General features: G+C 44.5%; 1 protein-coding gene across 1 annotated transcript in view; it reads right to left on the minus strand.

The window, feature by feature from the left end:
* The window catches only part of LOC135104120 (lachesin-like), a 342384-nt gene that overhangs the window by 133293 nt on the left and 201591 nt on the right, over positions 1 to 7500 (minus strand). Inside the window, exon 5 of the mRNA XM_064011138.1 lies at positions 2587 to 2633. The gene's annotated coding sequence lies outside the window, so the exon portion shown is untranslated. The remainder of the gene's footprint in view (positions 1 to 2586; positions 2634 to 7500) is intronic.

The following is a 7500-nucleotide window of genomic DNA, read 5'->3' on the forward strand; positions in this document are numbered from 1 at the left end:
ACACACACACACACACACACACACACACACACACTACTACTACTACTACTACTACTACTACTACTAACACAGCCATTAACCTACTGTTCTATTTCAAAACACTAAACCTACCTTTCAAATATCTCTTATATGATCTGACATCTTTAGTGTATGTGTGTGTATGTATGTGTGTGTTGCTTTCCTACCTGTATTAGTTGCCCTTGACCAGAACCCTTCTTACATATATATATAAATAAAAAAAATAAATAAAAAAAAGAAAGAAAAAAATTGGTAAGCTGTATTTCTGCTCATCCTTATGTCCTCTCTTGTTAAGTCTGCTCCTGTGATCTCTTCCTGCTTTCCTGCCTGGCTCCAGTCTTCCGCATCTGCCTTCATATTTTTATTTATTTTGTTATACATTTGTTCACCATCCTTTTTACTTTTTTTCTTTTTCTTTCTCTTAATTCTTGGTAAGTGTGTGTGGGGGTACGGATGAGAGAGAGAGAGAGAGAGAGAGAGAGAGAGAGAGAGAGAGAGAGAGAGAGAGAGAGAGAGAGAGAGAGAGAGAGAGAGAGAGAGAGAGAGAGAGATATAAGTCGCATTATATCAAGGATTTTCATTTTCCTAGTATTTTCTAATTCCTCACACATATTCTCTCTCTCTCTCTCTCTCTCTCTCTCTCTCTCTCTCTCTCTCTCTCTCTCTCTCTCTCTCTCTCTCTCACAAAAATGTAAATACAGGCAGGCGCAGCTGGACATCTTGTAGTTTTTTCTGCTAACTGTATCAATGTAAATAAAAAGAATAATGTTGACACGAGCAGTTTCTCTCCGCCGTGTTTTTCCTCCTCACAATATTTCGGCGCCAAACACCTGTCCTGACCCGCCGCCCACTCCGCCTACCCCGCCCACGCCCACTCGCCCACCCCGTCTCCTCCCCCCGACCCAGATATAAAGGGAAGGCTGTAGGTATGTAGAAATGGGGCAGTACATCTCTTCACGTGCAAATATATATGGGAATAATGTTGACAGGGCAGAGCAGGCCTTGATGTGTGTGTGTGTGTGTGTGTGTGTGTGTGTGTGTGTGTGTGTGTGTGTGTGTGTGTGTGTGTGTGTGTGTGTGTGTGTGTGTGTGTGTGTGTAAGTGTGTGTGTTTTTATGAATTTTTATGTAGGTATACGTGACAATGTGTGTTCTTGCGCTCTTAGTCTCTCTCTCTCTCTCTCTCTCTCTCTCTCTCTCTCTCTCTCTCTCTCTCTCTCTCTCTCTCTCTCTCTCTCTCTCTCTCTCTCTCTCTCTCTCTCTCTCTCTCTTCGGACCCGCCCCGCGAACACTTTGCCGCCCAAGTGAATTCAAATAAAGATGGAAATATTTACACAGCAATACGTACTCGCGTCCTACAAATGTTTTCTTCTTTTTACTTTGTGTTGCAGTGTGAAATAATGATATCATGCCCTCCTCTTCCTCCTCCTCCTCCACCTTCTTTTCCTCCTCCTGTGATGGAAAACAATAAGATTATTTTCTCTCCATTCATTTTTCTTCCTACAATTAAATTAGCTTGAGTGGTTCTATTTAAATCTTTAGTGTACTTCCTGTTTTCCTCCTTTCTTTTATTCTTTCTTTCTCTTCTACTCTATTTTATTCAGTTCTCTCTTCATTCGTCTATAATTCCCCTATATATGTTTTCTTTTATCTTTTCTTTTCTTTTTCTTTCTTTTTTTCTTTTCACGCTTTCATTTACTATCTGATTAACAATTTCCTTTCTTTTCTATCGCACTTTATTCTATCGTCTCTTCGTTCATCCATTACTTCCTCATATATTCCCCCCTCCCCCCTCTCTCTCTCTCTCTCTCTCTCTCTCTCTCTCTCTCTCTCTCTCTCTCTCTCTCTCTCTCTCTCTCTCTCTCTCTCTCTCTTCTTTCCTCCTCTTCTCTTCTATGTTTCTTTCATCATATTTCTATTAGTCTATTTAATCAAGTTCTTTCTTCCATTTCTTTTTATCACATTGCATTACGCCCCTTCTTCAATCCATCCATCCTTCCATCTGTTTTCTTTTCTTCCTTGTCCTTTCTACTTCAGTTTTCCTCTTACTATACTAACCTTCCTCTTCCTTCCTCTTCAATCTCCTCCTCCTCCTCCTCCTCCATAGACAGTATTCATTAGGGAGAGAGAGAGAGAGAGAGAGAGAGAGAGAGAGAGAGAGAGAGAGAGAGAGAGAGAGAGAGAGAGAGAGAGAGAGAGAGAGAGAGAGAGAGAGAGAGAGAGAGAGAGAGAGAGAGAGAGAGAGAGAGAGAGATGGAGGAGGGAGAGGAGAGAGGAAGGATTTGTGAAGGACAGAAAGAAGGATATAGGAGAGGAGGGAAACACAAGAGAAGGATGAGAGGAGAGGAGAGAAGAGGAGAGAAGAGGAGAGAGAGGAGAGGAGAGAAGAGAGAAGATGAGAAGGACGAGATAGGATAAGTAGATGTGGAGGTGGATAGAAATGAGAGAGAGAGAGAGAGAGAGAGAGAGAGAGAGAGAGAGAGAGAGAGAGAGAGAGAGAGAGAGAGAGAGAGAGAGAGAGAGAGAGAGAGAGAGAGAGAGAGAGAGAGAGAGAGAGAGAGAGACTTACATAGGTGATGGCCTGTTCTGCTGCAGTCAGTTTCTTTATTGTCTTACCTGAAGGAAAGAGAAAATAAAGATAATTAAAGAGATGATTACGTTACATTATTATTATTATTATTATTATTGTTATTATTATTATTATTATTACTTTTACTACTACTACTACTACTACTACTACTACTACTACTACTACTACTACTACTATTGCTTTTGTTGATGTTGCTGTTTCTTTTATTCATTTATTTTTCACGCTCATCACACCACATCACTGAACACACACACACACACACACACACACACACACACTGGAAGGGGCAGGAGAGGATAAGAGGTACTGGCAGGGGCTGGAAGGGGCAGAAGGGTAAGGGGGACGGTACTGGCAGGGACGGGAAGAGGCAGGAGAAAGGGGGCTAGGTGAGAGGAGAGGGTCAGGCCAGCCAAGAGTAATCAGCGCCTCTTCTCGACCACAGCCGCCTCTCCGCCATTCACTCTCCCCGGCCCGCCTCTCACCGTCTCTATAGCGATCACCAAGCACCTCTCCCGCCTCTCCCAAGCCTCTCCCGCCAGGTCGCCTCTCACTAAAGTATCATAATTAACATCTACTTCTCCTCTTACTCTTCCTTCTCCTCTTAGTTCGAATCCTTGTCCTCCTCCTCCTCCTACTCCTCCTCCTCCTCCTCTTCTACTTCATGTGTCGTCCTGCTTTTCCTGGTTTCTCCTCTTCTTCGTCTTCTTGTTCTGCTTCTATGACTTCTCATGATTCTCCTCCTCCTCCTCTTCTTTCTTCTCCTTCTGATCTTCTCTCTTAATTCCTCTTACTTTTCTCTCCTCCTGTCCACTCCTCGTTCATCTCCCTTTTGCTGCTGCACCTGCTCCTGTTCCTCCTCCTCCTCCTCCTCCTCCTCCTTCCTCCTCATCTTCCTCCTCCTCCTTCTATTCGACCTCCTTCGCTTAGTATCATCGCTCTTGTCAGCGTAGGCGTCTCTCTCTCTCTCTCTCTCTCTCTCTCTCTCTCTCTCTCTCTCTCTCTCTCTCTCTCTCTCTCTCTCTCTCTCTCTCTCTCTCTCTCTCTCTCTCTCTCTCTCTCTCTCTCTCTCTCTCTCTCCATACACTCACTATTTTAACATCCTCTCTCTCTCTCTCTCTCTCTCTCTCTCTCTCTCTCTCTCTCTCTCTCTCTCTCTCTCTCTCTCTCTCTCTCTCTCTCTCTCTCTCTCTCTCTTCCTTCCTCTCACACTTATATTCCACCTCCCTCGTAGACATTATTCAACTCACTCTCTCTCTCTCTCTCTCTCTCTCTCTCTCTCTCTCTCTCTCTCTCTCTCTCTCTCTCTCTCTCTCTCTCTCTCAACTTTTCCCTGCTCTCTTCACCCTTCTTTATTCCCTAGTGACTCCATTTTTCGCTCTCCCCTTTTTTCTTCCCTCCTTTCCACCTGCCCTCCTCCTCCTCCTCCTCCTGCCGCCGCGCCCTGCCATCTGTATGCTAGTTGGCCGTGCCTCCGTTGCCTAAGATACTGTCTTGTTGGAGCCGAGAAGAGACGGGAAGAAATGAGAGAGAGAGAGAGAGAGAGAGAGAGAGAGAGAGAGAGAGAGAGAGAGAGAGAGAGAGAGAGAGAGAGAGAGAGAGAGAGAGAGAGAGAGAGAGAGAGAGAGAGAGAGAGAGAGAGAGAGAGAGAGAGAGAGAGAGAGAGAGAGAGAAAGGGAGAAAGCAAAATAACACAAGAATACACATAGCATCAACACGCCAAACGCAGTGTTGCCACAACATCACTTACATCATGCTCACAACAGTGTTGCCAATCCGTGACCCTACGAATAATTTGAACACTTTTTCCAAGCAAAGTATAAATAAATAAATAAATAGAGAAAAATTGTGAGGAAAGAGGAAATGAATGAATGAGAGAGAGAGAGAGAGAGAGAGAGAGAGAGAGAGAGAGAGAGAGAGAGAGAGAGAGAGAGAGAGAGAGAGAGAGAGAGAGAGAGAGAGAGAGAGAGATACAGAAAGGGGGACTGTGAGATACATATAAACACACACTTATGCATTTCTCTCTCTCTCTCTCTCTCTCTCTCTCTCTCTCTCTCTCTCTCTCTCTCTCTCTCTCTCTCTCTCCCCTACGCTACCTTACACACACACTCCATTTCCTACATACCTCCTACCTACGTTACCTTATATACATACATTCATACATACATACATACATACATACATACACTTTTTTCGCCGGCACATATATTTCGCGAAACACAAAAAGGGCGCGAAAAAGGCGAGGGCGGCGCGGCGCGAACAAACACGAGAGTCGACGCGGAATGCATTTTTCACACCGTCTTTAAAGTTTAAACTGGAAATGGCTTTATTTACCATACAGTTATATTTTGAGAGCCGACCCACCCCCCTGTCCCCCCTTCTCTCTCTCTCTCTCTCTCTCTCTCTCTCTCTCTCTCTCTCTCTCTCTCTCTCTCTCTCTCTCTCTCTCTCTCTCTCTCTGTGTGTGTGTGTGTGTGTGTGTGTGTGTGTGTGTGTGTGTGTGTGTGTGTGTGTGTGTGTGTGTGTGTGATGGGGTTGGTAAGGAGAGAGAGAGAGAGAGAGAGAGAGAGAGAGAGAGAGAGAGAGAGAGAGAGAGAGAGAGAGAGAGAGAGAGAGAGAGAGAGAGAGAGAGAGAGAGAGAGAGAGAGAGAGACGATATCTAAACAAACACAAAAGAACACAAGTCATAAAAAAAACAAAAAGATAAATAAATACAGAACATAATGAATAAAACAACGCACAGAAAAGAAAAATAATAAAAAAAACAAAAATAACACCAATTCACCAGCCCCCCCCCCCCACACGCACACAGGCACCCCGAACCCCCCTCACACACACACACGTACATCCATCCATTCAACACAAACTTATGCCCTCCTCTCAAAACTTTCCACAACAATCTAACCACGAGCCAAGTTAGGTTTGTGCATAAAACTAACTCACTATTATTCCGTGCCGCCCTCGAGGTGATCAAACTCCTTATGTAGTGTTATTAGGGACGGGTCAGGGGTCAGGGAGAGTCAGGGAGAGTCAGGGAGGGTCAGGGGGTGGGTACAGAGAAGAGGGAAGGATCATGGAAAGAGTGAGGGGCGTTCTGCGTGACTGGCTACACTGAGGCGGTCGCGTAGTCCTCGCCACTCTGCCTTGGTAACACTTGCCTTACTTACTTCACCTGAATAGAGGTTTTGTGAAGTGATGAGGGATGAAGGGGTGGGGTGAGGTGAAAGACAGAAAAATAAAGAAAATAAAAAAAAAGGGAGAAGGGAAGAGTTTTCAGTATAAAGAATGAAGGAAAAAAAAGAGATAGAAGAGAGAAGGTAAGGAAATAAGAAGGGGAAAAGAAGGAATGAGGGTAAGACGGGGTTTCAGAAAAGGAAAAGACGGGAAAACAAGGAAGGGAGAGGAAAGAATGAGAGGGAAAGTAAGAGGAGATTTCTGTGGAAGTAAGGAAGAGAAAAGAGGAGATGAGGAGGGAGGGAGGAAGGATAAGAAGTAGGAAAAAGAAGGAAAGAGAAGTAAGAAGAGAAGGACATAAGAGTTTTGTGGAAGGAAGGAGAAAAGAAGAAAGGAAAATTGAAGAAGGAGAGAGAGAAAGTAAGAGGGAGGTGAGGAAAGGTAGATACGAAAGAGGAAGGGAAGACTGGGAAGGTTAAGGACACAGAGAGGAAGTGAAAGGGAAAGGGGAAGAGAAAAGAGGATAAAGGGAATTAAAGGAAAAGCAATAGGAGGAAAGGAATGAAAAGGAGGTGAAGGAAAAAGAAGAAAGCCGAGGAAAAGAAGAAAGGAGAGGGAAGATGAAGTGAAAAATAAAAATGGGAAAGGAAAGAAAATACGATGGAGAGAGAGAGAGAGAGAGAGAGAGAGAGAGAGAGAGAGAGAGAGAGAGAGAGAGAGAGAGAGAGAGAGAGAGAGAGAGAGAGAGAGAGTGAAGAAGAAGAAGGGAGGCAAGTAGAGAAGGAGAAGGAAGGCAGAGAGGGGAGAGGGGGGTGATGGGAGGTTGGGGGAGAGGTGAGGGAGGTTAGGGGAGACAGGGAAAGGTGAGGGGGTGATGGGAGATAGGGAAAGGTGAGGGAGAAGGGAGCAGGGGAGAGATGATGGAGATGAGAGGAGGCAGGGAGGGGTAAGGAGGGTGATGGGAGGCAGGGAGGGGTGAGGGAGGCAGGGAGGTTATTTTGTTGCACCTCACCTTTAATCACCATGCTGCTAATTATCAACTCAAGTGAGGAAGACCTGAGCCTATTGAGCCTATAAATCCTTTCCTTCTCTGCCTTCTACCCCCCCACCCCTCTACCCGCTCACACACACTCCCTCTATCCCTATACCATACTCCTTCCCTTCCCTTCCCCCCACTCTCTCTCTCTCTCTCTCTCTCTCTCTCTCTCTCTCTCTCTCTCTCTCTCTCTCTCTCTCTCTCTCTCTCTCTCTCTCTCTCTCTCTCACATATCACAAACAGTATTTCTACATTTCCATATCCAACACGAACAGAAGCAAGACAAGAGATCAAAAATAAATATAATACCTTCACTTTTCCTTTAGATAAATGCAATGTAAAAGGAATATATGAACAAAGGAACAGAAAAAAAAAGGGTTCTCTCTTTCCTTGAATAAATGTAATGCAAGAGGAAAAAGAGCATAAGAAAATAAGGAAACAAGGGAAACTCCAAGAACCCGTAAGGTCTACACGCGGAAGTCCCTGTATGAATAAGAGGTGAAGAATAATGAAATATAGAAAACAATGCTAAAGATGATTTATGCCTACGAACATAATGGCAAGTATAGGCGAGGAGAAGAAAGGCGGTATGGAGGGTGGAAGGTGAAGGAGGATGAGGGAGGCAAGGACTGGTAAACGCTGTACTAAGAGAGAGAGGATACAGTGAAATTGTTTTTGTATTTTTT

Source organism: Scylla paramamosain, chromosome 10 (genome assembly GCF_035594125.1).
Source record: "Scylla paramamosain isolate STU-SP2022 chromosome 10, ASM3559412v1, whole genome shotgun sequence".
Classification (NCBI taxonomy): domain Eukaryota; kingdom Metazoa; phylum Arthropoda; class Malacostraca; order Decapoda; family Portunidae; genus Scylla; species Scylla paramamosain.